Source organism: Oryctolagus cuniculus, chromosome 1 (assembly GCF_964237555.1).
Source record: "Oryctolagus cuniculus chromosome 1, mOryCun1.1, whole genome shotgun sequence".
Lineage (NCBI taxonomy): Eukaryota > Metazoa > Chordata > Mammalia > Lagomorpha > Leporidae > Oryctolagus > Oryctolagus cuniculus.
This window is the reverse complement of record NC_091432.1, coordinates 99,542,309-99,570,249: the sequence shown is the minus strand read 5'-3', so window position 1 is coordinate 99,570,249 and position 27,941 is coordinate 99,542,309. Positions and strand designations below refer to the sequence as shown.

Genomic DNA, 27,941 nt, shown 5'->3' with positions numbered 1-27,941 from the left:
CAGCCGGAGCCTGCTCAGGCCCAAGCCAAGAGCCAGGAACTCTATGTGGGTCTCCTGTATGGGTGGTAGAGACTCAAGTACTTGTGCCATAATCTGCTGCCTCCCAAGTGCTCCTGAGTAGGAAGCTAAGTGAGAAGTGGAGACAAGACTCCGCAACTCAGGCACTCTGATTCGGGGTGCAATTGTCCCAAGTAGTGGCTTAACCAATTTCACCACAATGCCTGCTTCTTATCATGCTGTAAACTGATGAATCACTATTTTTGACTTAGACAAGAAAGGAAGGAGGAGGGAGGTTGGAGGGAGCATGGTAAGTACCATAATGTTCTTAAAATTGTATATATGAAATATGTGGAATCTGTTCCCTTTATCTAAATCAATAAATAAAAATTTTTAAGTAAGAAACCAAATGATGATTTAATATTCATGGCATTACCTGATGTTGTACATTAATCTCTCCCAGGAAGTGTCACTCTAGGCATCAGCTAAAATGGGCCAGAACAAAGAATTTTAGAAGATGCTTGATGAGGAAATGCTACTCCAGTTCGGAAAAAGGAAAGCCTAGGTCAGTAGGTTACATTTTCCATGGTCAGAGCCCATGTTATTGAGAAATGACAAGCAAACTAAATAGAAGGGAAATCACAGGAAATTATGGTCACCTTCACGCTAATATAAATATCAGTGCAAATGACTATGTAGTAGTCATCTCTTTCCTCAGGAGATACCTTAAGACTCCCAGTGGATGCCTGAAATTGCAGATAGTACCTAACCATATATATATATATTTTTTTTTCTCTTTGTAATATGTAACATTAAAGTTTAATTTATAAATTAAATTTATAATAAATTTATAAATTATGAGCGCCACGGCTCAATAGGCTAATCCTCTACCTGCGGCGCCGGCACACCAGGTTCTAGTCCTGGTCGGGGCGCTGGATTCTGTCCTGGTTGCTCCTCTTCCAGTCCAGCTCTCTGCTGTGGCCAGGGAGTGCAGAGGAGGATGGCCCAAGTCCTTGGGCCCTGCACCCGCAGGGGAGACCAGAAGAAGCCATCTGGCTCCTGGCTTTGGATCAGCGCAGTGCGCCGGCTGTAGTGGCCATTGAGGGGTGAACCAACGGCAAAGGAAGACCTTTCTCTCTGTCTCTCTCACTGTCCACTCTGCCTGTCAAAAAAAAAAAAAAAAAAAAAAGATGCCACTTGGTATGCCCACATCCCGTATTAGAGTGCCTGGCTAAGTCCTGGCTCTGCTTCCAATCCAGTTTCCTGCTGATGTACACACTGGGAGGCAGCAGGTGATGACTCAAGTGGTTGGCTCCCTGCCATCCATATGGGAGACCTGGATTGAAATCCTAGTCACTGGCTTTGTTCTGGCTCACCATTAGCTATTGTAGGTATTTGGGGAGTTAACCTGTGGATGGAAGATTTCTCTCTTTCTGCCTTTCCAACAAATTAATTAAAGTTAATTAACTAATACAAATATATTACCTTACTTAAACTTCCTGCATTTTTTTTTTTTAATTTTTGATAGGCAGAGTGGACAGAGAGAGAGAGAGAGATAGAGAGAAAGGTCTTCCTTTTGCCGTTGGTTCACCCTCCAATGGCCGCCGTGCTGCGGCCGGCACATCGTACTGATCCAAAGCCAGGAGCCAGGTGCTTCTCCTGGTGTCCCATGCAGGTGCAGGGCCCAAGCACTTGGGCCATCCTCCACTGCCTTTCCCGGGCCATAGCAGAGAGCTGGCCTGGAAGAGGGGCAACCGGGACAGGATCTGGTGCCCGACTGGGACTAGAACCCAGTGTGCTGGCGCCGCAAGGCGGAGGATTAGCCTATTGAGCCACAGCGCCGGCCACTTCCTGCATCTTAAGGATGTTATGTTTCTGCACCCATTTAATACATGAGGAAACCAAGGCTTGCACCAGTCAAGGTGGACCAAGTTTGCTGCTATAACAAACAGCACCAGATATCTCGTTGGCTTATAACAACAAAGATGAAGTTTTTGGTTGAACTATAGTTCCATGTGGGTCTGCCTCAAGTTGTCCTCCTCTGGGACCCAGGCAAGTGGAACTTCCATGGCAGAGGAAAAGTGAGAAGCAAAAAAATTTCTCCCTGGCTTCTTCCAGAAGTGATGTATGCCTCTTTCTCTTAATTTCATGGTCCAAAGTATAGCATATGGCCATGTCTAAATTCAAGGGCATGTGGAAAAGCAATTCTATTATGTGCTCTGGTAGGGAGAAACCTGGGGCATTTATGTGCATCTCGAAAATTTTCAGAGGCTTAAAGAAGTTGAGCTACTTTATTAAACTTAAACTCTCATGTGACTTAATCCAGAGTCTGCATTTTTAGCTACCTTGATATATTACCATGGTAAAAAAGTAATACTTGCATTATCTACCTTTGTTGCAGTAGTAAAATCAGTAATATGGGAAGTAAAAGGATGACTATATCACAAAGTATTATTTTAACTTTTATCATAAAATCATTGTTTAGACTCATGGAGGTCTTGTTGGAACCAAGAATGGTGAGCTTGAAGTATTGCCATTTTGTTGCATCTTGGTGGGTAGTTTCACATGCAGTCCTTTGATTGTCCTCAATTAGGGATCACCCAAGCCTGCCAGAGAGTATTTTTAGACATTGGAAATTTGAAAATAAGTTTGAGCTTCAATTTTGGTTGTTTTCCAGACGTGGGCCTGTTACCCAGGGAACTATTGGCAGTGCCAGCCAGAATAACTAATGTACTGATATATTAAGCTCTAGAATTCTTGATCTAAAGCTTTTATAATAGTCCTGGATGGGTTAGAGTACAGGCAGGGTCTGATCTGAGAGCTTTTCTGGAAGAAACCCCCAGCCTTGTGAGCACAAAGCTCCCTAAAGTACTGATGGCAAGCCCCACAGGTGCAATCCTGGCTCTGCTCCTTGCTGGGTGAGCCTTGTGCATCTACTTCCTTTTGTGAAAAAGTGAGGATTCATCAAGTGCTGAGCACTACACAGCTATGCTCCTGTGGCAACATTTAGGGCTCCCTGTCCCCTGAGCTACTGCCTTGCATTCTTCCTTCACTTTGGCTATCTCAAGTTATGCAGTCTTGCTACCTCCTCCACCTTAAGATAACCAGTGTTTCTGTGTTGATGGTAGAGAAGGTCCAAAAACAAAGGAAGCATAAAGTGACTTATCATTAAAGTCATGGCTGGGACCGGCGCTGTGGCTCATTTGGTTAATCCTCTGCCTGCGATGCCAGCATCCCATATGGGCACTGGGTTCTAGTTCGGTTGCTCCTCTTCCAGTCTGGCTCTCTGATGTGGCCTGGGAAGGCAGTGGAGGATGGCCCAAGTGCTTGGGTCTCTGCACCTGCATGGGAGACCAGGAAGAAGCACCTGGCTCCTGGCTTCGGACTGGCGCAGCATCAGCTGTAGCGACCATTGTGGGGGGGGGGGTGAACCAACGGCAAAGGAAGACCTTTCTCTCTGTCTCTCTCTCTCACTGCCTATAACTCTACCTGTCAAATAAATAAAAAATAAAAAAAGAGACAAAGAAGGACATATATAATGATTAAAGGATCAATCCAACACGAAGATATTACTATTATAAATGTATATGCACCTAACCTGACTATTTGAAAGAAGAATTACTAAAGGACTTAAAGGGAGATATAGACTCAAATACAATGATAACAGGGGACTTCAACACCCCACTTTCACCAATGGACAGATCAACCAGTCAGAAAACCAACAAGGAAACAACAGAGCTAATTGACACTATAGACCAAATAGACCTAGTAGATACCTACAGAGCCTTCTACCCCACAGACACAGAGTACATGGAATTCCCCAGTACATAGAACTTATTTCTCCCCAGGACATGGAACTTACTCTAGGACTGACCATATGCTAGGCCATAAAGGGAGCCTCAGCAAATTAAAAAAAAATTGAAATTATACCATGCATCTTCTCAGACCATAGTACAATGAAACTCGAAATCAACAACTCAAGAATCTCTGCATCATATGCAAACACATGGAGAATGAACAACGTGATTCTGAATGAACAGTGGGTCATAGAAGAAATCAAAAGAGAAATCAAAAAATTTCTAGAAACAAATGAAAATGACAATACAACTTATCAAAACTTGTGGGATATAGCAAAAGCAGTGCTAAGAGGAAAGTTTATAGCAATTGGTGATTACATCAAGAAACTGGAAAGGTACCAAATAAATGACCTCTCCATGAACCTCAAGGATTTAGAAAAACAGCAGCAAACCAAACCCAAACACAGAAGAAGAAAAGAAATACTAAAGATTAGAAAAGAAACAAACAGAATTGAAACCAAAAAAACGATATGAAAGATCAGCAAAACCAAGAGCTGGTTCTTTGAAAAAAATAAACAAAATAGACACACCATTGGCCCAAGTAACCAAAAAAAGGAGAGAGAAGACCCAAATCTGTAAAATTAAAGATGGTAATGGCAATGTAACAACAGACACAACAGAAATAAAAAGAATCATCGGAAACAACTACAAAGAGTTGCATGTCAATAAACTGGGAAACCTGGAAGAAATGGATAGATTCCTGAACACACAACAACCTTCTGAAACTGAGCCATGAAGACATAGAAAACCTAAACAGACCCATAATCATGCAAGAAATTTAATCAGTAATAAATGCACTACCAAAAGAGAAGAGCCCAGGACTGGATGGCTTCACCACTGAATTCTACCAGACATTTAAAGAAGAACTAATCCCAGTTCTCAAATTATTCAAAACAATTGAAAGGGAGGGAATCCTCCCAAATTCTTTCTATGAAGTCAATATCACCTTAATTCCTAAGCCCAGAAAAGACGCAACAGAGAAAGAAAACTATAGACCTATCTCCCTGGTGAACATAGATGCAAAAATACACAACAAAATCCTGGCCAACCGAATCCAACTACACATCAGAAAGATTATTCACCCGGACCAAGTGGGATGTATCCCTGGCATGCAGAGATGGTTCAACGTTCAAAAATCAATCAATGTGATAACAAATTAAGAAACAAAAATCATGATCATCTCAATAGATGCAGAGAAGGCATTTGACAAAATACAACACCCTTTCATGATGAAAACTCTAAGCAAATTGGGTTTAGAAGGAACATTCTTCAACACAATTAAGGCAATTTATGACAAACTCATGGCCAGCATTATATTGAATGGGGAAAAGTTGGAGGCATTTCCATTGAAAACTGGCATACGACAGGGTTGCCCACTCTTACCATTGCTATTCAATATAGTCCTAGAAGTTTTAGCTAGAGACATCAGGCAAGAAATTAAAGGGATACAAATGGGAAAGGAGGAAGTCAAACTATCCCTATTTGCAGACGACATGATTCTATATATAGAGGATCCAAAAGATTCCTCTAAGAGACTATTGGAACTCATAGAAGAGTTTGGTCAAGTAGCAGGATACAAAGTCAGTGCACAGAAATCAACAGCCTTTGTATACACAGACAATGCTGTGGCCGAGGAAGAACTTCTAAGATCAATGCCATTCACAATAGCCACAAAAACAATCAAGTACCTTGGAATAAATTTAACCAAGGATGTCAAAGATCTCTATGATGAAAATTACAAAACACTAAAGAAAGAAATAGAAGACGACACAAAAAAATGGAAAAATCTGCCATGTTCATGGATTGGAAGAATCAATATCATCAAAATGTCCATTCGTCCGAAAGCAAAATACAGGTTCAACACCATTCCAATCAAAATACCAAAGTCATTCTTCACAGACCTGTAAAAAATGATGCTGAAATTCATATGGAGGAACAGGAGACCACGAATAGCTAAAGCAATCCTATACAATAAAAACAAAGCTGGAGGCATCACAATTCTAGGCTTCAAGACATACTACAAGGCAGTTATAATCAAAACAGCATGGTACTGGTACAAAAACAGATGGATAGACCAACGGAACAGAATAGAAACACTGGAAATCAATCCAAACATCTATAACCAACTCATATTCGACAAAGGAGCTAAGACAAACTTGTAACAGGGACAGCCTCTTCAACAAATGGTGCTGGGAAAACTGGGTGTCCACATGTCGATGTATGAAACAAGACTCCCATCTTACACCATATAAAAAATCCACTCAACATGGATTAAAGATCTAAATCTACGCCACGATACCATCAAATTAATTGAGAGCATAGGGGAAACCTTTCAAGACATTGGACCAGGCAGAGAATTCCTGGAAAAGACCCCAGAGGCATGGGTAGTCAAAGCCAAAATGAACAATTGGAATTACCTCAAATTGAGAAGTTTCTTTACAGCAAAAGAAATAGTCAGGAAATTGAAGAGGCAACCGACAGAATGGGAGAAACTATTTGCAAACTACACAACTGATAAAGGATTAACAACTAGAATCTATAAAATGATCAAGAAACTCCACAGCAACAAAACAAACAACCCAATAAAAAGATGGGCCAAGGACCTTAACAGACATTTTTCAAAAGAGGAAATCCAAATGGCCAGCAGACACATGAAAAAATGCTCAGGATCTCTAGCCATCAGGGAAATGCAAATCAAAACCACAATGAGGTTTCACCTCACCCCAGTTAGAGTGGCCCTCATACAGAAATCCACAAACAACAAATGCTGGAGAGGATGTGGGGAAAAGGGCACCTTAGCCCACTGTTGGTAGGAATGCAAACTGGTAAAGCCACTGTGGAAGATAATTTAGAGATGCCTCAGGAATCTGAATATAGACCTACCATATGACCCAGCTATTTCACTACTGGGAATTTACCCAAAGGAAATGAATCAGTAAACAAAAGAACTATCTGCACCTCATATTTATCTCAGCTCAATTCACAATAGCTAAGACATGGAAGCAACCTAAATGTCCATCAACCGAAAACTGGATAAAGAAACTGTGGGACACGTACACTATAGAATACTACATGGCAGTAAAAAAGGATGAAATCTGGTCCTTTGCAACAAAATGGAGCAAGCTGGAAAACCTCATACTCAGTGAAATAACCCAGTCTCAAATAGACAAACACCATATGTTCTCCCTGGTTCAGGAGAATTATCAGCACAGCTAAAATGAAAGCTATAGAAGCGAAATAGTCACCTTCAGAACTAATATCCTTGAAAACCCTTGACCTGATTGTCTAGAGACAGTTAACTACTGTTACTTTTTACTGTGTATATCCCTTTGGTTTTGTTTTGTTGGTTGTTTTTGTTTGTTTGTTTTTCCTGTTTTCTTTCTCTCTCTTTCATCTACCTCACACTGTAGGCTGAATTCTCTATGTAACACAGAGTTAATTATATGTATTTTTAAAGCAATTGGAAAAAGATACCAGCTTAAAAAAAGAGAGGGAATAAAAGATGGAGGAGGTAGTCTAAAACTGTAAAAAAAAAAAAGTATAGTCATGCATAGAAGCATATGGACTCACCTCTAAGGGTACAGCCTAAGGATTAATCATGGGGCTCCAAACCCTTAAGAATCGGTGGTATAAACACCGTCTTCAATATTACAATGATCAACTGAAGTGTTAAAGGCTGGACAGAGGATGCCATTCCTTTCTGGGGTGAAGCCTGTGTGCATTCAGATCTGCACAGATTTGATGTGGTTCTCTGGTAGAGAATGAATGAATGAATGACTCAAGCCTATGGAAGCTTGGCCAGACACGTTGCAATCCCTGGCACTTAGCATTTTGATTTATACACAGTGATTTCTCAAAGTGTCCTCTGGACTCAGACACTTAGTTTAAGTATCTACTGCTCAGGAACTACTGACTTCCTTTCCTGCCCAGGGGTCCACACCTTTAGTAGCCAAGCAGTTTTCAAATTTTCAATCCCCAAAACAGAACAACCTTCTTCCTCCACACATCAGGTTCACCATCCTGCTAACCAACCCTTAGTACTTAGAGAGTACTGCGAGGCTCACTCACCTTCTTAGGGGGCTTCTCTCAAGAGATACAAGTGTGTCCACATCAAATTCTGGGCAATGACTGTTTTCAAGGACCGAAGCTATTCTATTCCCAAGAGAAGCGTCTCTCGGTGTATTAGGTCACTTTTCTTTGCTGAAAAAGAATTTAAAAAATTGATGCTTGTTAAAATTATTTTAATTTAAAATTTGAAAACTTTTTTTGTTTGTTTACAAAGAAGGAGGGAGGGAGGGAGGGAGGATGAGAGAGAGAGAGAGAGAGAGAGAGAGAGAGAGAGAGAGAGAGAGAGAGAGAGAAAATAGAATGAGCTCTCATTCCCTGGTTCATTCCCCAAATGCCTGTAAAGGCTGGGACAGGGATGGGGTTGAAGCCAGAAGCTAGGATCCCAATCAAGGCCTCCTACGTGGGTGGAAGACACCCAATTATTTGAGCCATTACTGTTTCCTCCCAGGGTCTGCATTGGCAAGAGGATGTGGACAGGATCTGGAGCTGGAAGTCAAACCCAGCTACTTTAAGGTGAGATGTTGGTGTCCTAACTGCTAAACACCTGCTCATATGAGGATTAGTTAGACTGAAGAATAAGCTTTAGGGGCTGGTGTCATGGTGGAGTAGTTTAAGCTGTCACCTGCAGTGCTGGCATTTCATATGGACACTGGTTTGTATCCTGGCTGATCTACTTCCAATCCAGCTCCTTGCCAATGTGCTTGGGAAAGCAGTGGAAGCTAGCCCAAGTGCGTGGGCTCCTGACAGTCATTGGGGAGACCCAGATGAAGGTCCTGGCTTTGGCTGGGCCCAGTCTTGGCCATTGCAGTCACTTGAGGAGTGAACCAACAGATGGAAGATCTTTCTCTCTCCTCTTTCTCTGCATCTCTCTTGGTAACTCTGACTTTCAAATAAATATGTATATTTCTTTAAAAAGCTGTAAAGTTTCAAAAGTTTGACATTTTCTTTAAAAGGATAACACCTACCAGGAAGCTCTTCTCTGATGGGGACTGTTTTTGTATTTTTTTTTTTTACATAGCAGTTACATTTGCTGCTAACAGTATTTCAATTTTTGGCCTAATGGAAAAATTAGCTGTGATTTTTGCATAGCAACAAAATATTTCCAACAATAAAACTATACATTTTATTTTCTTCCTATTTACTTTTATACTCTATCTCTTGTGATCAACTTCTGTCTTCCAGTCACTCCCCAGCCTTCAAAAAGGACTTTGGAACTTGGCTACAGTCTTCTCACTCAACTTCCTCCATCAGTTGGGTGGTCCATGCCCAATTACCCCTGCTTAAATGACATGATTTCTTATCTCCTTAAAGCCAATGATTGTTACCTTGACTTCTCTCTGGAATTTACTCCCATTTTGTATCTAAATTTTGTTTTCATTTAGAAATGCTTTATCTCTGTGTCTTAAATTCCTGCATTCTCAGTTTTCACAACTCACTTTGTCAAACCCTGCACAACTGTTTTCCAAGCTTTCTTCATCTACTCAACTCCTGTTTTTTAATTACTTTATTTTTTTCCTTTTTTCTTGACTGCTTTTTTTCTTCTCTACCCTTTCTGGAGATCATGATTTATTGCTTGGACTTCTAGTCTCACCTATGCCCTTCATTTACTTGTACCCACATCCTGCCCAGCAAAATTCCAACACTATAGCAAATGTCAAATCAGTCCTCATTTACCTGCTTGTCATCATATCTGGTCCAACCCAGGAAATATGTGTGGGAGAATACCTCTATCCAGCTAAGGGAGATGGGTACATGACATTGGATTGGCACCAATAATCCTATGGCCAAAGCTTTCCTATCATATCCACTATATCCTGTGGTTCTTGAACTTCCCTAGGCATTTCTTATGGTTCATTTCTCAGTTTTCTATCCCAATAACTCCAGTACCAACTTCCTCAGAAAGAAGAGAATGGAGAGATTATGAATTTCATTGCAGCATCAGTAAGACGTTCTTGTTTTCTCTTCTGTAGGTTACCAGATCTTGGTCAAGATACTGATCGTAGTCTCTGGGGGACCTCTGGAGCCCATGATAGGCCTATTACACTTGCTATTGACTAAGGGACATCAAATACTACTTATTGTTCATTTCTCTTTCAATTGTCCTTATGTTAGATTCTTAATGATGTGGCATTTTATATGCTCCAGGAGCTCTCTTCTCTTGAGTTGTCTGTGATAATTTCCAGCTCACTCCAAAATCATGTGATTTTTGGCAATCAACATGCAGTTTGTATTTGGTTTTGGAGAACCCCTGAAGTCCATGTTCAGTAATCTACAGACTAACAACAGACAGTATCCCCAAGTGCAGAAGGCTCTCTATATTACTATACCTGTACCAATAAGACAAACATCACCTTTCAAATGTATAACACTTACACTAAATGCATAACAAGTAACTCCATGCTTCCGCTCAGATTGTCCAATATAGTTCTTCTACTTCCTTACCCTCTGATAGGCTACAGATGGGTTCAAAAAGTTTGCTTGTATGCATTAGAGCTTAGGTATCACTATCAGCTGGTATACATATGTATTGTCTACTGTATTATAGGGGATTATGACCTGGGCCCTCAGAGATAGAGGAGACCATCAGCCCAGTGAACTCCTATTGACAAGAAAGTTTGTTGCAGCTCTCACCATAATGACCCAAGATTGGAAAGAACTCAAATGTCCATTGGCAGAAGAATGAATAAAAATGGATATATTCACAAATAGACTACTACTCAGCAATAAAAAGAAACACACAATTGATACAAGTAGTAATATGAATAAATCTCAAAAACATTATGTCAGGTGAAAGAAGACAGAAACAAGAGTTATATTGTTTTTTTATATGAAACTCAAAATCTTGTAGAGTAATCCATGGAAAGAGAAACTTGCAAAGTGGTTGTTTTTTGGTGGTATGGGAGTCATTGGAAGAGGCATGAGAGAACTTTCTAGTGTGATGGAAATCTTCTGTAACTTGCCTGAGGTCTTAATCACAAGGCTGTTCAAAAGCTACTTTAAATGTATTGACTTTTTTATTTGCACCCATCTCACGTTATTCTTTGTTCCTTATGACTCTCTTAGAGTCTACCTTCTACCCTCCAGCTGTAACTTATCTTGATCTTTCCCTGGATTGGGAACCATAGTGAATTGTGAAGGAGATTCTAGGCAAAAAACTCCATGTGGGTCCTGGATTGGTGGTAAATAATGCAGAGTCCAGAAATATATGGCCCTCCAAACTTGGAATTCTCCCAGAGGGCTAGAAATCTACAACTGCACAAATAAGGAAATTTGGGTCTTTTCTTTGTGAAGTAACTTTGCACTCTAAATGGCAACACCTGAACAAATTCTCATAGTGAAAACAACCTGATGCAGGAACATATTTTAAAAATTATAATTGCAAACGGGTTTAAAAACCCAAAAACTCTTAAGAGTTTAGGCCCTTAGGCAGAGAAACGGTCCCCTACGGATGTTCACATTCTAACCCTTGGAACCTGTGGACGTGTTAGTTTACAGAGTAAAGGGAACATTGCATTTATGATCAAATGATGGATGTTTCGAAGAGTAGATAGCCAGGGAGCTCAATGCAGCCACAAGAGTCCTTACAAATCAAAGTGGGAGGAGAGAGTGTCAGTGTCACATACTCACACACACCAAAAAGTTTGCATAATACATGCAGAGATATCTCATAGATATCTTTCCATGGCAACAACATTGATCTTGCTTTGAGCAGAAATCCTGAGGCTTGGTAAAGCAGGGAACTGGACACTAGATGGCGATGTTGAAATAAAAATTTTGGAAAGCAAATGCTTCCTCGCTGACAAGCTGCCCCAGGGGCTTTGTTCTGCTGAGTCCTGTTATTGACATCCTGATAATTAATAACTGTGAAAGAACAATGATCTGGTTAAGATTGTATTACCTTGGAGGCTCCACATTTCGCCCGTCGGGCTGCACACATCCGCTGCTGAGACGCCAAAACATTTGTAAGGCCACATTCAGATTTATTATCCGTAAAACTGAAACTTTGCCATAAAGAAGAAATAAATTCTCTCACAGCCTGTCCCTGATGCTTGTAGCAGATGGACTACACTTGCTGCCTCCTACCCTGAAAATCCAGTCTGATTCCTGTCCCCTCCGCAGCAGGGGAAGCCCTGGCAGATAGGTGAGAAACACTTCCTCTCTGCTCCATGGTACTCTGGGAGCCGTGCTGCAATCTGATGCCAAGTTCCAAAGACTTGAACGGAGTCTCTCCGGAAGTTGTACAAGGGACCGTCAAAAAGTTAGGAAAAACTTGTGCATGGCTTTCAACTTTTTTTTTTTTGCAACAAAATACATGTATCTTTTAATTCCATTTTTCCACGAACTTTCTGAAGCGCCTTCTTACTTTCCCTAGCAACTGTGCCCACAGAGATAGCAGGTCAGCCCAGACCTTCCTTCAGGCCGAGAGAGTTACCTTGTCTTTTTGTAGATATTTTCCACCTGATCACACACACACACCCTTGGTCCTTACTCAGTATAATCCACTGGGGGAAGCGCACGATTTTAGCTTAGCTGTTAACCCTGTGATCTTGGTAAACCTCCTCACCTGTCTATTTCTTCGTCCCTACTTGGCTGCACATGAGTAATAACAGCACCTGTTCCCATTCTGGAGTAGCAGAAATGGAGATCATTTCTGTGCTCAGGGCCCTCTCAGCCCCGCCCATAAAAATGTGAAGACATACTTTGAAGGAGTTTGGTAATTTTTATTTTTAAAAATAGCTATTATGGAGAAGATCAGAACTTTATTTTTTTACATTGATTTTTATGATGTAGTTTGTTTTTATCTTGTGCTATGCTGACTCAAAACACTCCATGGTAGAGGCTCCTAAAAATATAGTAAAGTAGTATCAAAATAATCTGTGATTGTGTTGGCAAGGGTACTTTCAGAATCAGAGCTCAGTCACACCACATTCATTGACAGAAACAACAGGGCCCATCATAGCACTGAGTCGCGGATACATATGTCATGTTACCGGAAGCAGCACAAAGCTCCTGGCTTCCGATAGGCACAGCTCCCGCCATTGCGGCCATCTGGGAAATGAACCAGCAGATGGAAGACCTCTTTCTCTGTCTCTCCCTCTCACTGTCTGTAACTCTAGCTTTCAAATAAATAAATAAAATCTTTAAAAAAAAACCTCAAGGGGCTGGTGCCGTGGCTTATTTGGTTAATCCTCCACCTGCAGTGCCCGCATCCCATATGGGCACCAGATTCTAGCCCCAACTGCCCCTCTTCCAGGCCAGCTCTCTACTGTCGCTTGGAGGGCAATGGAGGATGCCCCAAGTGCTTGGGCCCCTGCACCCGCATGGGAGACCAGGAGGAAGCACCTGGCTCCTGGCTTCGGATTGGCGTAGTGCCGGCCGTAGTGGCCATTTAGGGGGGTGAACCAGCGGAAGGAAGACCTTTCTCTCTGTCTCTCTCACTGTGTACAACTCTACTTGTCAAAAAAAAAAATCTCAAAATAAAACAAAGCCCCACCAAGCATATAAAAAAAAATGTTCATGGAAAAATGGAATTAAAAAATAAGTTTATTTTGGCACACAATCAAATCCCTTGTGTTTTTTTTTAAACAATACATATTTTTACGTGAATTCTTTTTAAAATGTGGTTCCATTACAATTCTTGATTTAAAAAATTTTTTATTGATAATAACTACATGGTTATGGGCTACAGTATGATATTTCAATACATGTATGTCATATATACTGATCAAAATAAGGTAATGTTTTCACTTCTTTAGCATTACTTTATAATTGGAGGCTTGGAGCTTGTTTCTTCTCTTTTTTTCATACAATATATACAATATGTCAACCATAATCTCTCCCAAACACGTGCATAGTTTTTTCATAATATGCATTTCTACAAATTCTTTGATGTACCTTTGAATAGGCTTTCTGTGGCAGTCACTGTTCAATGTGTTTTATTATTGTGAACTCATTCAGTTTCACAGCAAATCTACAGGATATGTGCTAGAACTTCTTTATAGACAAGGAAACTGAGGCACAGAAACAGTGAATAACTATCCAAAGTCACACAACCATGATGTCGCAGATCCAGCGTTAAAACCCAGGCAACCTGACTCCAGAGGTTGTTTTTAAATCCTGATTGTGGATTGCAGAAGTGGATACAGATGGCCGTTCTCTCTGTAACTGGGATTTTGAAAAGTGACTTTGCACCTCCACCCATCGAGAGGTAGAATCTGGACTAGTTTTGTGACTTGGTTTGGCCGTTTGCATGTAGCAGAAGCAATGCTGTGCCAGTTCCAAGCTCAGGCCTCAAAAGACCACACATGCTTTGCTCTCACCCTGGGAACCCAGCCTGCTGCCATGTGAATGAGCCTGGGTTGCCCTGCTGGTTGAAGAGAAATACGTGGCCCAGTTACCTCCTTGGCTCTAACTGACAGCAGCCAATTCTCAGAACCACTCAGCTGAGCCCAGCGTGAAGTGCCAACCCACAAAAACATGAGCTAAATGAACTGTGGTTGTTTAGGTTACTAAGCTTGGGGATGGTTTGTTAAGCATCAAAAACTAATTGATAACTTGATTGTGCTCCCTCTAAATTACTGTATACTTTGTACATCATATTTTGTAGCTGATTTTGCATGGTACCTCATTTGCTTTTCACAGATACTATATGAGATAGAATTTTAAAAAGTAGAGATTTTAGGTTCGATTAGCTTACTCAAGATCCAATTGCCAGTGGGTAGAAGAGGCAAATTAAGATTTAGAAAATTTGTAAAGATTCAAAGATCTTAAGTCAAAGGGAGAATTCAACTAGCGCTGACAGGGAACAGTAGCTCTTCTGGTTCTAGGCAAGAGGATGAATTGGCCCAGCTGCTGGCTCCCTTTTGTAACTGCATGGTAGAGATGCTACAGTTATTAGAGAAGAGAAGCAAAATCCATGAGAAACCCTAGAGGAGATAAAAAGTGATTATGGTGTGGTATGGGAAGGAGAACCCATTATGGAGTAGAAGAAAGCCAGGCTGTGCTTGGCTAGGAGTGCAGGTGGGATTTGAGTTATGCTGTTTGTTGTCCTGGGCGGATCATTGCTGTCTGTGTTGTAATGTAGAATAGAAATGCAGCAGCTCCAGCCCAGGGCTTCAAGAGGCAGTGGCACAACAGTAGAGTGGTTGCCTGGGGTGAGGAGCAGATAATGGTGCACGCCCGATTATTGAGACTTTGTGTCTTCTCTGCTCTCTCCTATCTGCTCCACGTTTCCAGGATTGGAAAAATTGCATTGCAGAGAGAAACCAGTCTTTCAGTGGAGATGTTTGAAGGTCACTGTTTATGCATCTTCTGCAGTAATCTGCTGTGAGTGTCAGGGTCACTTGGTGAAGGTGAAAGATGTGAAATAGACACCCTCTCCCCACAACTCCCTAGGAATGACACACAAGCAGGAGCCCAGGCCTTAGCTCCTCACTCTGGTTACCAGGGGAAAATGAACTCAGAGGCAAAAAATATCAAGATATTGGAAGGAGTCCAGTCTGTTTGAGAGAAAGAACACCACTCAAATGACCTATAGTACAGGAAGCAGAATTAATATAAGACATGGATCAAGGTTTCAAAAGAAGCTTATTAAATACCCTCAAAGAAATATCAGATTATGTTAACAGTAGGCACAAAAAGTAACTTGGTTCTGAACAGATATCCCAAGTATACAAAGTATAATAGTTGAACTATTGGTTGAATAGACATGGCATTAAACAGAATGAATAGAGACAAATAATTAATAAGCTGGAATATCAGGTAAAGCAAAGTCCTAGAAATGTGAAGAGTGAAGGTTCTGGCTCTGGCTTGTCTCAAATCCTAGCTTTTCTGGGGAAAATTTTTTCCCTCTTTCATTTTTATCTCCTCTTTCTTGAGTAAACAGAAGAGTACTATACACACTGTTTTGTAACTTGCTTTTCATTTAACAATATATGCATATCTCAGAGATTATTCCACTGCAAAATAAGGAGTTCTTCCTCATTTCCTTTTATGGTTCTACATATAAAATGTAGTTGTACTGCAGTGAATACTCTTGTTTACTGCTGCTTTTTAATAGAGATAGGGAGGTCCTGGCTCAAGGGTTAAAAAAAGAAAAAGGCACAAGAGATATAAGGACTGAAACAAAAGAGGTAAAACCCAATCTGTTCAAAATGCCCATATATTAGAAGTAATGCAAATATTTGGCAAGATTACTGGATACAAGGCCAATTTGTAAAAATCAAGAGTATTCTTCTTTAGGCTAGGCACAACAAATTGGAAAATAATATAGAAAATAATATTCTGTTCATAATTGTGATAACAGTTAAGAAGATGGATGATTAAAATATAGTGGAATACAGTAGATAAAGATAAAAATGGAAGCTTTGAAGTAGATATTCATGCCAGCATAGATAGGTCTTTAAAATAGTATTACAGGGGCCGGTGGTATGGCGTAATGGGTAAAGCCACCAACTGCAGTGCTGGCAGCAGATGTGGGCGCCAGTTCATGTCCCGGCTCCTCCACTTCCCATCCAGCTCCCTGCTAATGGCCTGAGAAGAACAGAGGAAGATGGCCCAAGTCCTTGGGCCCCTGCCACCACATAGGGGACCTGGAAAGATCTCCTGGCTCCTGACTTTGTCCTGGCCCAGCCCTGGTCGTTGCAGCCATCTGGGGAGTGAACCAGCAGATGGAAGATCTCTCCCTCTGTCTCTCCTTCTCTCTGTAACTCCGCCTTTTAAACAAACAAGTCTTTTAAGAAAAATGGTGTTACAGATAAAAATAAAAAAAGAGATTGAAATTGCATTAAATGTTCTTGACAACACCACAGCATTCATGAGAGTGCTTGTTTATTTTAGGACATTATGTAAAATTATACATCAGAGTTACTGACTTTGGGATCAGAAATGAAGTGGAAAAGGAGAGATAACATAAAGCAAGAGAGATGTTTTATATGGACTGTTGATGATAATGTGCTAAGAATTAGGATTATGCTTAATTTAACTCTTCATCTAAGTTAGAACAAACCAAAACAAAGTCTCATAAACAGACATCCTTGCAAATCCCCAGGGACAAGGCTCAACTTACACTGGGTCAACAAAAGTTACATAAATGGATCATTAGAAAACGCGTGGCATCCCGAGAAGCAGCATGACAGATTTTCCAAGCATGTAAGTGCTCTGTTGAAATAAATTCAACGATCTGTGAAATCAAGCCCTTTATACCTTAACTGAAATGGCAGGTGTGGTCCCCCTGCCGTCTTTCTTCCTCCTGAGACTTGATCATAAGAAACTCACTAAATTTTCTCACGTGAGACCTGGTATGCAAAGTAGTTTTCCATTATCATGTGGTGACTCCCACTCCTTAGGATTTAAAGTGGGAAGCAACTGTCAGTGACCTTGAATCCCAAAGACTCATGGTTAGATTATTCCTGCCTCCTGGAAAACTCAGCACAGACACCACCTCCTGTGGCTGGAATTCACACCAGCGCCCCCTCTGGGTGCTGGTGTTCAGAATCTGCATAGTTGTAAAGGGGATTGAGTTTCAACTGGCCTAGTCCATTTAGCTCGAATAATGAGATCTGTGCAGCGTGATCAAAACAAAGGTGTCCAAGGGAATCGTGGTCCTCTGATTCATAAAATGTATTTAGAAGGAGTATGTTAAATGGTCGTCCTGCTCAGTTCTCCAGCTGATGGTTGGTGCTGCTTCGCAAGATTCCACTAATTAGTCCATGGATTAGTTGAATATACTTGTCTGGAAAGTGCATTATGTCAGCAAAAAGGATTGTATTACCTTTTTCATACATCAATATATTCAACAGGTGTTCACTGGACACCAACTATGTGTCAAGCACCGGGCATGCGAGGCTGAACAAGATAGATGAATTTCCTATTCTGGGAGTCTGACTTTCTGGTGAGAAAAGAGTTAATTAGATGATAGAGAAAAATATGTCAGCAAGTAATAATGTATGATGAAAAAAAAAAAAGAAGGTGGGGTGGGTCAGAAATACCTGTATGGAGAGACAACATTTAAACTGAGACCTAAATAGCAAGGAAGAGTTCGTCATAGGAAGCTTTAGGGGAAAAGGATTTGAGACAGAGGCAATGCTTGGAAAAGACTCACTGGCTACAATAAAAGAATTTGGTATAGTAGAGGAAGAGAAAGATTCTGTCTTGATGAGATATCTTTGCTAGTTTTTTGGTTTTTCTTTTTCATGAATTGCCTGTTCATATTATTTAGCCATTTTAAAAATTAGATGTCCTTTCTCTTTTTTATATGACCCTGGTTCACCCTAGAAATTAATTCCTTGTTGGCTTAATATATTGCAAATATATTCTAATCTGTCATCCTAGCACTTGCTCGTACCCGGTGCTTGGTTAAGCAAAAACCCTTAATTTTGATGTGGTAAAATACGAAATTTTCTCCTCATGGTCTTTGCCTTCTGGGTCTTGTTTAAGAAACCCCTGGGTTTTTACATTTTTTATTTGCTTCATGAATTTACCTTTTACATAGTTATTTAACCTACCTGGAATTTACCTTAATTTATGATGTGAAGTGTGCATCCAAATTAATTCCTTTCCATATCACAGGGTGCTTTTTTCACTCATGTTTCCCTCTAATTTTGTGATGCCACTTCTACTATAAAGCAGCTCAGATCTGGGCACTAGCGGGGCTTATTTTTAGAAAGCATGAGTTCTTCCTTAGGCTTCTGCTGCCAATTATTTTTTCTAAAGATTCATTTTATTTATTTGAAAGGCAGAGTTTTATAGATAGAGAGAGAGACAGGGACAGAGAGGTCTTCCATCCACTGGTTCACTCCCCAAATGGCCACAATGGCCAGGGCTGGGCCAGACTGAAACCAGGAGCTTCTTCCAGATCTCCCACGTGGGTGCAGGGGCCCAAGGACTTGGGCCATCTTCCACTGCTCTCCCAGGCCATAGCAGGGAATTGGATCAGAAGTGGAGTAGCAAGACTCAAGCCAGTCCCCATCCGGGATGCCAGGGTTGCAGGCAGTGGCTTTACCTGTTACACCACGATTCCACCCCCACCCCCCGATGCCACTTTGATAGCACAGAGATGTTGCTTTCTTTCCTCAATTCCATAATTGTATCTCCTTCCTTCCACAGGGAGATCCCAGGCTTCCTCAAACATAATCATGTTTACCCATTTATTCAATTCTATAATCAATGTAAAGTAGATTCTGAATTGTTACATCCACACTGCCAAGGATAGCAAACCTATTAAAAAGGGTTCAGGGGACCAGTCCCAGCTTCTCCTCTTCTGATCCAGTTCCCTGCTAATGGTCTTGGGAAAGCAGTGGAGGATGGCCCAAGTCCTTGGGCCCCTGCACCCATGTGGGAGTCCTGGCAGAAGCTCCTGGCTCCTGGCTTTGGATCAGCCCAACTCCAGCCGTTGCGGCCATTTGGGGAGTGAACCAGCAGATGGAAGACCTCTCTCTCTCTGTAACTCAGCCTTTCAAATAAATAAATACATTTAAAAAAAAAGGGGGGTTCAGAATTTGTTTGCATGACTACCTTCACTAGTCTGAGGACTGAGGGTCATGTTCAAAAGTTTCTCACTAGTTCTCCCCTTCTTCTACCCATTTTGGTGATTCATTTCACACCCAGTTGAACTAATTTGTTTGCACTAAATTTTAGCCCCTGTCCCTCACCAATTCCTGTTGACCCTACTTTAGCACTGGCATAGGTAGAATATTTCCATTCCTCCAAAATTCAATACCACTTGCCAAGAAGCTTCACTCTTTCCTTTTTTTGGTATGTGACCAATTTCATCATTTTCTAGTTACTCTTCCTTTATTTTATTTTATTTTTATTTTATTTTTTTGCAGAAAAGATATTCGATACAAGTATGTTTCTGTCTCCTTTTTTTTTCCTTGCACAACAGGCAGTGTATTAGGAATGAGGGTGCTTGAGAAAGTTTACGGAAAGTGTCTATTATGATACATATAATGCATGTGATATCTCTGCCTGTACAGCCCCAACATTAGGTGCTCAATGACTCTCAAGGTGGCACATTCCATCTTTACCATCCACTTTAAAAAAAAAAGATTTAGGGGTTGGTGCTGGGGTGCTTAGTAGGCTAAGCCTCTGCCTGTGGCACCAGCATCCCATATGGGCACTGGTTTGAGTTCCAGTTGCTCCTCTTCTGATCCAGATCTGTGCTATGGCCTGGAAAAGCAGTGGAAGATGGCCCAAGAACTTGGGCCCCTGCACCTGCATGGGAGACCCAGAAAAAGCTCCTGGCTCCTGGATTCAGATCAGCCCACTCTGGCTGTTGTAGCCAATTGCAGGGTGAACCAGCAGATGGAAGATCTTTCTCTCTGTCTCTCCCTCTCTGTCTGTAACTCTAGCTCTCAAAAAAAAATTCATTTTTATTTATTTCAAAGGCAGAGTTAGAGAGAGAGAGAGAAAAAAAAAAAGGTCTTTCATCTGGTGGTTCACTCCCCAAATGGCTACAACAGCCAGGGCTAGGCCAGGCCAAAGCCAGGAGCCAGGAGCTTTATCTGGGTCTCCCACATGGGTGCAAGGGCCTAAACACTTGGGCCATCATCTTCTGCATTCACAGGTGCATTAGCAGGGAGCTGGATCAGAAGTTGAGCAGCCGGGACTTGAGCTGGTGCCTATATTGGATGCTGGTATTGCAGGTTGCAGCCTTAGTTGCTATAGCACAACGCCATCCCTGTATACTTTCAGTTAGAGATGGTTCCCTCTTTGAATCACACTTTTCTATTTTCCCCTTTATCTCTCTGTTCCCATTATTTTAGTTGCATTGTTTCTGCTTTGTTCATGTACTGTTCTACATATTTTCTAATCTTTGTTTGAGTCTTGTTCTGTATGATTAAACATATTAAATGCTTATGATCAGCCCACTTGCTGATGTTTCCTGCTTCCCCTGGGTTAAATGAAACTGGTCCCTCATGGGTTCCTCGGGAGCTGGCGCAGACTAGAGGGACAGCTTGACTGTGTATAAGATTCTTGATTCTGCCAGCGTCTTCTCATCTTGTCTATAACTGGTTCCTTTCCACAAGACTGGAGATTTGCTGGCACCATCTTGATTGCAAAATAGTCTGTTGCAACATCAGACTGGTGTCAGGTTGTAAGTTCTATTTTGGAGTTCAATGTATGGTCTCCAAACCTCCAAGCCTAGTGTCAGTGACACTAGGAGGAGTCAGTGGAGTCAGTGACAATGCAGGAGTCAGCGACAATGAAGTTTCAAGTAAAGGTTTTTGGCTTGGGGAAGGGGAAGAGAAATAGTCCCAGAACGTCCAGACCCCGTCATAGTACAAATCAGAGCTGGATTTAGATAGAGCTAACAGAATATAAATAGAGAGGATGGCAAGTGGGGAATGCCTCTGGGGTGAGGCTACAGTGAGAAGATGCGGCTTTCACAGGTTGTAAGAAGGTCCCAAGGCTTCTTCCCCCTGCAACAGCTGGCAGCATATTCCTAGCCCCTTCCCAGAACACACTCGTACAAAAGGTCTGTGTGCTCTTCAGAGGACTTAGAGGTTTCATAGGAGTCTTGGATGTCAGGGCTGCAAAGGACCTTGGAAATGACCTTATCTACTTTTTCTTACATTACACAGGTGAATAAACTAGTGGTGTTAAGTCTGGGGTTCAAAAGGGCATATTAAAAACGTCCATGTGAAATGTCTGGCTTATGTAAAATGTTCTGTGGGGCTGGCGTTGTGGGTGGCCAGTGAAGCCGCCACCTGTAATGCTGGCGTCCCATATGGGCATGGTTCATGTTCCAGCTGTTCTATTTCTGATCCAGCTCCCTGTTAATAGCCTGGGAAGGCATCAGAAGATGGTCCAAGTGCTTGGGCCTCTGTATCTACGTGGGAGACCTGGATGAAGCACATGGCTCCTGGCTTTTCTGTCTGGCCCAGCTCCTGCTGTTGTGGCCATTTGGGGAGTGAACCAGCAGATGGAGGATCCCTCTGTGTCTCTCCCTTTCTCTCTGTAACTCTGTCCTCCAAATAAATAGATAAATCTTTAAAAAATAGTTGCACTAAAAGTATGTACTTTTCTCTGAAGGGAGGAGAGAACTTCCACCTTGCATATGGCTGTGTCTAAATACCAAAGGAGTTTGTGGACTCAAAAGGCTTCCATAGCTTTGGCAGCTCATGACAAGAGCCTTGGGTGATCACTGACATCAAAAATAAAAGTGTTAATTGTTAAACCAACAATAGGAGTCACTGTGCACTTATTCCCCATGTTGGACCTTAGTGCTAAATGAAGTGTACTATGAGAATTAGTGGTAAAACTTGTCTTCAAACAGTGCTTTATACTTTGTGTGGATGCGAATAGTGGAAATCTCTACTTAGTATAGAGTTGGTCTTCTGTATATAAAGTGAATTAAAAACGAATCTTAATGAAAAATGGAATGGGAGAGGGAGTAGGAGATGGGAGGGGGGGTTGGAGGGCGGGAATGGGGGGAAGAACCACTATATTCCTAAAAGCTGTACATATGAAATTTGTATTCATTAAATAAAAACCTTGAAATAAACATTATCATATTACAAGCCAAAAAATAATTGCACTGTTGAAATGAACAAAAACAAATTTCAGAATGTCATGTACTATGTTACCATTTCTAAAATTAAAATGATCTATTAATACATGTCTATGAAATATATATAACAATTATATATGATACATATATGAAACAAAAGTTTAAAAGGATAGACTATATATATATTAAATTCATGATAACAGTTACCTCTAAAAGGAGAGGAAGAAGATAAAAGAGTGAAATGGGCTTCAAATTTGTTAGGATTTTTTTTCTTTGTTGTGTTTTGTGTTTCTTAAAATTTCGTTTTCAAAAATCTTCTATCAAAAGTTGATAATAAAGGGGCTGGTGCAGTGGCGTAGTGGGAAAAGCCACTGCCTGCAGTGCTGGCATCCCATATGGGTGCTGGTTCAAGTCCCAGCCACTCCACTCCCAATCCAACCCTCTGCTATGGCCTGGGAAAGCAGTGGAAAATGGCCCAAGTGCTTGGGCCCTGCACCCATGTGGGAGACCTAGAAGCAGCTCCTGGCTCCTGGCTTCGGATCAGATCAGCTCTGGCCGTTGTTGCCATCTGGAGAGTAAGCCAGTGGATGGAAGACCTCTCTCTCTTTGCCTTTCAAATAAATAAATCTTAAAAAAAAGCTTTGAAAATAGTTTTAAAAATTTAATTCCTTTTTTTCAGAAACTTTTTGAAGTACCCTCATGAGCTTCTTTAATATATATTACAGATATTTTTTATAATATTAGTTATGTGTATGAGTTTTATATATATATATATATATCAATCAAGAAGTGGAATTCATTGTTGGGTCATAGTGTTTTAGCTTTGTTTGACTTACTCCAAAGGGAGTTCTTGTCCCATCTTCATCAACACTTCCTTTGACTACACTTTCAAGTGTTTATAAATCTGGAGTGAAAGTGATCATACCATTTTACTGCACATCTTGATTAGTGGTGAGCATTTTCTATGTGCTTTTTGGCTGTTACAGTTTGCATTTTTCCAAGTTGCCTGTTTATATCCTTTGCCAGTTTTTTCTTGATGGGTTATTAGTCATTTTCTCATTGACATGTAGCAGCTCCTTGAACTCTACATAGTATTTCTTTGATGAGTTTTATATGCAGTTAATATCTGTCCCCAGTCTATGACTTATCCTTTAATTTTATTGGTAGAGTTCTGCTTTTACAGACATGTTCCATTTTTAATGGAGTCAAAATTAACAATCTTTTTTATTTGTAACAAGCTAACCCCAAATGAAGGCAAGACCAGGTAAACCTCTATCTTGGGGTGTCCTCCAGGCTCTTGGCAAGTGAGTCGTTGAGCACAGGTGTCCTTATAATTGGGACAGGCTGTGAATAATTAGCAGCACCCCGCTCCTATCAGGTGTCAGAATGCTCTTGCCTTCTGGAAGGAGTTTTGGATGAGGAGTCATCTCCTCCTGGCTCCGTTCCTACTGGTGTGACTTCTGAGGCGTGGCAGAATGTGCACTGGGCAGGCAGCAGAAGAGCCCTGGCTTCCAGCTCTACCACTAATTCCATTTGAGCCTCAGTTTCCTGATGTGTTAAAAAAGGATGATGCAGCTTCCCAGGGCTGTTGGGTTCACACCGAATAGGGGTGAAATGTTTTTATAAGATGGCACATTAAAGCTAAATATAGTAATCACCATCTTCTGTAGACTTCAGAGTTCATATCTACAAGAAGAGGAACAGAACTAGGCGTGAAAGTATTGTGCCGTCGCTGCAATAGGCTGTGATTAGATGACTGGTGGTGAGCACAGATCTTCCAAATAAGATGGAGTGTCAGGTGGCTCCGAGAATTATAGGGTTCTTGGTAGGGCCAGCTTCTGGAAAAAGAAGTATGATAAAGGGGCTAGCCCCTTTATAACAGCGCTGTAGCATAGCGGGTAAAGCCACTGCCTCCAGTGCCGGCATACCATATGGGCACCAGTTCAAGTCCCAGCTGCTCCACTTCTAATCCAGCTCTCTGCTAATGCACCTGGGAAAGCAGCGGAGGACAGCCCAAGTCCCTGGGCCCCTGCACCTGTGTGGGAGACCTGGAAGAAGTTCCTAGCTCCTAGCTTCGTATTGGCTCAGCTCTGGCCTTTGGGGCCATCTGGGGAATGAGCTAGTGGATGTAAGATCTTTCTCTCTATCTGTCTGTTTGTAACTTTACCTCTCAAATTAATAAAATCTTAAAAAAAAAGACACAACCTTAGTTCTGAAAGAGCTAAAGTATAATATGTATAGAGACATGTAGGTAAGTACTATAATAATATGCATTATACTTGTATATAATATATACTTATATTATGAAAAATACTTTATATAATAATATGTATTATTATATAACAGGAGTGAGTGTTTGTAGTATCTGTCTTGGAGTGTCTGAATTTGATACTTGTCTCTGCCTCCTGATTGCAGCTTCCTGCCAAGGGCAGCAGCAATGATGGATCCCTGCCATCCACGTGAGAGACCTGCATTTAGTTCCTGGCTCCTGGATTTTGCCCTGCCCAGCCCTGGCTGTTGGGGGCATTTGAAGAGTGAACCAGCAGATGGTAGTGCCTGCTTGCGTGTGCTCGCTCACTCTTCTTTCTCTCCTTCTTAAATAAATAAATAGAATACTTTTAAAAGAACAAGCAACAGATATGTGTTCCAAGTAAAGATATATGGCATCTTCAAAAAACACATATTATTAAAAAGAAAACTATGCATGGATATCAAAATTTTTGCACCAAGATAAACTTTTCTTTTAATTCATTTTTTTCGTGAACTTTTCCAAGTGCCTTTGTATGTGGAAAAAGTTTGGATGTGCCAAAGAAAGCTGTACAAGAGATAGTTGAATTGAAATTTGAAGGATGAACAGGAATTTGTCATTTTGAGAAAAGGTAGAAGACATACCAGACAGAGCAGCATATTGACTCAATCATTAATCCAGCAGATATTTGCTGGGTCCCTACTATGTGCCAAGTCTTGTAGCAGGTGCAGAGGGCAGAGCAGGCAGCCAGGGAAAGTGCCCTCCTGGAGAGAATCTGTCCCACCATCTACAGGGGTCCTCTCTCTGGACTGACCTGCGTCATCCTGTGCCTTTGAGCTCTTCTGGGAACGTGGGTATTCAGTGCCTCTGAGAGCCAGTGGAGCCGTTGCCCCAGCTCTCCTTGATCTAGGAGAACAGAGTCTAGGCTGTTGTGTGTGCGTGCACATGCACCCGCGCTGAGGAGGTCGTGAGGGTTGTGTTTCTCAGTGTTTTGATCAAAGGTACACAGCTGTTACACGAGAATGCCTTGGAAATGTAATCTGACTGCCCGAAGGCACTGACTGGGCCTCACCGCCTGCCTCAGGCCTCAGCTTGACTGAGGACCTTCTTTGGCTGCACACCCTTTGCATGGTCAGATAGTAACACTGGCGTCTGGCAGGTGAAATAACAAGGTAAGAAAAAGTAGAAATGGAATAAAGACTGGAGGAAGTGTCCTAAATCCCCACACACCATTATGTAGAGCTTTTATAGAGATCAGTAGGAAGAAATGCAGTGTTACACAGAGATGAGCAATAAATCATGTAAAGGGTTATTTTATGGCAAAACTGCAACTTCTACTTACAGCAAGTTCTCCATTGGTTCTTAGGGAGAGCTAGAAAGGAAATGAACTTCTTGTCTAATTGGGTTCTGCTTATTCACCTGCTGAGTCAACTTGCTATTTTAAAACAAGCCCTCTTCTCTAGCTGACTGGCTGCAGGGACTGACTGACACAAGGTTTGTAATTTTAGAGAGAGAAGAAAGGAGGGAGGTTGAGGAGGGGAGGGAGAAGAGGGGGTGAGGATAAGTTTTGTCATTTAAAAATCTTTCTTTACATTTTCTTTTTGTTTTGTTGGTTTTAATTTTTGTTACATATGCTGTGGTTTAAAGAGACAGCTTTACAACAAACAAGAGCATCTATGCCCTCATTGCAATCTTGTCCCATGCCAGCCACCTTCACCTTTTTGCTGATTCATGTTTTCCTATATATTTACTTTTGCTTGCTCATTTCTTATCTGCACACATTTTTAAATAAAATACTTTACTCTTTTGTTTAGTTTTAGCCATTATATTGACTTGTCGCAAATGTAGAAATAATTTATTTCTCTTCACTACTCTTTCCTCAATGTCCCAATAAGTTATATTTAATTTTATGTGGCTTATTATTCAATGTTTTACCTTGGGATTTTGAAAATGTTATTCATAGATGAGCCACGTAGTCAACTATAATGAATGGTTTATATTCTGTATAAATTTTAACCTCCCCACCACCCAGGGTAAAAATAGCCATCTTCTTTTCTCTGGGTTTAGTTGTCTGCTTTTCTATGAATTTATCCCTCATTCAACTCCAGACTCTGATGGTGCTCCAACACTCCTCCCAAGGTGCTGCATGCAGCAGGTGTCAGAGCCGTTTGCGTTTTCCCTAAGGCGTCTCTCACAGCCTTCTGATCTCCTGCAGTCTGCCTGCGCTTGATTCTAGAAACACAAGTGTTACCTTGAAATGTCTACTCACTGCTGCCTTGGCATTCCCTTGGTCTTCCCCCTCAATCTGGTGGAGCACCTCCTCTCTTCAGTAAGATACTTCTGCCTCAACTGTGCATACAGTTTCCTGGTCTAGACTCTCCCTGGGACTTAAACCCTAGTCTTCTGTCTTCTGCGTGGATGAGGAAAGAGCTCTCATTGGCTGTGTCAAGGCTGGGGTAAAGGGAAGGGTCTTGGGGCCAATTTCTTTAAAGGCTCTCAACTAATTCTCCTTATCTCTTTCGTTCCCACTGCCAGCAGCTTGAACAGCATAAATCAGATGGGCGCTCGCTTGCCCCTACTCCCAGTTTAGGATTCAGCTTTCTTAGCTGTGCTGTCAGGTACACCTGTCTTTTTGCTTCACAGCTCCCAACATCAACTTGCTGCCTTCTCCTGTCAGTTCTTGTCCTCATAGCTTTATGCTTTTAAAGAGAATCTCTCCACTATCATTTTAGAAGGTCTCTGAGAAGGATTAAAGTTAATAATATATGTTCAATCTGACAAGATTATTTTATTAGCCCAGAACACTTCTAAATTGGGGGTAAAGAGATACCATTCCTGTCACTGAATCCCAAAGATTAACTGAAGCCAAGAAATTAGCAAGCAGATGGTTGATCGCAGACTCCAGAATCGCACACTGTCACTTGCTCTGTGTCTTAGTCCATTCTGTGTTGCTATAATGAAATACCCAAGGCTGGGCACATGATAAAGCAAAGAAGTCTTTCGACTCATGATTCCGGTGATTGGAAAGTCCAAGCAGTGTGGGGCAAGCATCTCGTGAGCTCCTCTGGCTGCATCAGAGCCCCTCTGGCAGGTGGCATCACAGGCAGAGCACGTGCAAGAGGTGAGTGGGGTGTGCAGAATAGATCATATGGTGAGAAAGGAAGAGACCAGGGAGGGGCCAGACCTGCTTTTTTATAACAACCCGCTCTCATGGGAAGGAGTCCACTCTTGTCAGACCTACCGCACTCTGGGGGATCAG

The 27,941-nt window shown here is 41.5% G+C and overlaps 1 long non-coding RNA gene across 27 annotated transcripts in view; it reads right to left on the bottom strand.

Annotated features, from left to right (window-relative positions):
• Positions 1 to 27,140, bottom strand: part of LOC103349530 (uncharacterized) — an 84,791-nt gene extending 57,651 nt beyond the window's left edge. For 16 of the 27 annotated variants that reach the window (XR_011390445.1, XR_011390465.1, XR_011390474.1 and 13 more), the window contains exons 1-2: positions 26,934 to 27,065; positions 7,923 to 8,054 (exon numbers count right to left, since the gene is read on the bottom strand). This is a non-coding gene — a long non-coding RNA (uncharacterized lncRNA). Of the gene's footprint in view, positions 1 to 7,922; positions 8,055 to 11,820; positions 12,308 to 26,933 lie in introns of those variants that run through there. The other 11 variants (XR_011390448.1, XR_011390469.1, XR_011390485.1 and 8 more) reach the window with 4 other exon arrangements.
• Positions 27,141 to 27,941: the final 801 nt, after the last annotated feature.